We start from the raw sequence: 2,513 nt of genomic DNA, 5'->3' as shown, positions 1-2,513 counted from the left end.
GCTAGAAAAACTAGCCACCCTGTGTACGCAATTCCATTTGACCTGGAGCGTGCCAGAAGCTTGGAAGAACGATAACATTATCTTAATTAATAAGAAAGGAGACGTCAAGGACTTGACCAATTACAGACCGATCAGCTTACTGTCCGTTGCCTACAAGGTATTTACTAAGGTAATCACTAATAGAATCATGACACCCTTATAGTTAAATGACCAGGCAGGCTTTCGTAAAGGATATTCCACAGTAGACCGTATTCACACTATCAATCAGGTGATAGAGAAATGCGCAAATATAACCAATCCTTATATATAACATTCATTGATTACGAGAGGGCAGTTGACTCAGTGGAAACCTCAGATGTTATGCAGGCATTGCGGAATCAAGGTGTAGAAGAGTGTTATGCGCAAATATTGGCAAATATCTATGACGACTGCACACCTACCATAGTCCTCTATAAAGTCAGCCATAAAATTCCAATAAAGAACGGTGTCAGGCAGGGAGACACGATCTCGCCAATGCTATTCATCGCCTTTTTACAGCAGGTATTCCGGGGTCTGAAATGGGAACAGTTGGGGATAAGAATTAATGGAGAATATATACCTAAGTAATCTGCGATTCGCTGATGACATCGCCTTGCTAAGTCACTCAGGAGATGAACTGTAAAACATGATCAATGAGTTAGACAGGCAGAGCAGAACGGTGGGGCTAAAAATTAGCATGCAGAAAACCAAGGCAATGTTCAACAGTCTAGCAATGGAATAGTTCGCAATTGGTAGCGAGGCGCTGGAAGTAATAAGAGAATATGTCTACTTAGCGAAGGTTGTGACCCCTGATCCGGATCATGAAAGGGAAGTAACTAGAAGAATAAGAATGAGGTGGAGCGCATATATGGCAAGTTATCTCATATTATGAATGGCAGTTTCCCAATATCCCTCAAGAGAAAAGTATACAACAGCTGTATCTTACCGGTACTCACCTATGGGGAAGAAACGTGGCGGCTAACAAAGAGGGTTCAGCTTATGTTGAGGAGAACGAAGCGAGCTATGGAAAGAAAAATGATAGGTGTAACGTTAAGAGATCGGAAGCGGGCGGAGTGGGTGAGGGAACAAACGCGGGTTAATGCCATCCTAGTCGAAATCAAGAGGAAGAAATGGGCTTGGGCAGGGAATGTAATGCGAAGGCAAAATAACCGCTTGTCCTTAGGTGTAACGGAGTGGATTCCAAGAGAAGGCGAGCCTAGCAGGGGGCGGCAGAAAGTTAGGTGGGCGGTGAGATTAAGAAGTTTGGGGGGATTCGGTGGCCGCAGCTGGCAAAGGACAAGCTTAATTAGAGAGACATAGTAAAGGCCTTTGCTCTACAGTGGGCGTAGTCAGGCTGATGATGATGATGACATGTAAAAGTTTTTTTAACCGTTTTTTTTCATTTTTTGGATTGGTGCGAGCTTTTTCGGCAGCCGATATGGGCGGTATCACAACAGTGCACAGCATTTCTGGAACGGAAAGGCAGAGAGAGACCGAATAAGTAAAGCTAAGGAACAAAAATTGGCGGGGGCTTAGCTTTGGTTAAGCCTGGTAGGTTGCGAAAGCAGGTGTTTTATACTGCATATGCAGCGCCTCTTGTGGGAAGAGCGCGGCGCGCCTTGCCAAGCGGCCGCCGTTACCCGACGAGCCGAGTTGGTAGCCCGTCTTTCGCTCCTGGTATGGCGTCACGCCATAACGTCACTAGCGCCTCTTGCGGGATGAGTGCGGCGCGCCTTGCCAAGCGGCCGCCGTTACCCGACGAGCCGAGTTGGTAGCCCGTCTTTCGCTCCTGGTATGGCGTCACGCCATAACGTCACTAGCGCCTCTTGCGGGATGAGTGCGGCGCGCCTTGCCAAGCGGCCGCCGTTACCCGACGAGCCGAGTTGGTAGCCCGTCTTTCGCTCCTGGTATGGCGTCACGCCATAACGTCACTAGCGCCTCTTGCGGGATGAGTGCGGCGCGCCTTGCCAAGCGGCCGCCGTTACCCGACGAGCCGAGTTGGTAGCCCGTCTTTCGCTCCTGGTATGGCGTCACGCCATAACGTCACTAGCGCCTTTAGCGGGAGGAGCGCCAAGCGGCCGCCGTTACCCGACGAGCCGAGTTGGTAGCCCATCTCTCGTTCCTGGTATGACGCCATGCTATAACGTCATTAGCGCCTCTTGCGGGATGAGTGCGGCGCGCCTTGCCAAGCGGCCGCCGACGAGCCCAGTTGGTAGCCCGTCTCTCGCTCCTGGTATGACGTCACGCTGTGACGTCACTAGGCATGGTATGACGTCAGGGGTCATTCTAAAGGTCAAACGTGCCAAGTGGCCGGTGCTACGCGAAAGGCCGTTCTTGGGAGTAGTATTGCTTTCTCAATAAAAAGAAAGAATGGAACAGAAGAATGATATGCAAAGATAAAATAAACGAATGAATTCGATGAAACAATCAGGCAAGTAAAAACTCGGTTCCGTTCGGGCCCACCCGCTATGGCCAACGATCGCCACAACATACAG

This window comes from Amblyomma mixtum, chromosome 5, assembly GCF_055824585.1.
Source record: "Amblyomma mixtum isolate Tamu chromosome 5, ASM5582458v1, whole genome shotgun sequence".
NCBI classification, from domain to species: Eukaryota; Metazoa; Arthropoda; class Arachnida; order Ixodida; family Ixodidae; genus Amblyomma; species Amblyomma mixtum.
Note: the sequence above shows the minus strand (reverse complement) of the source record.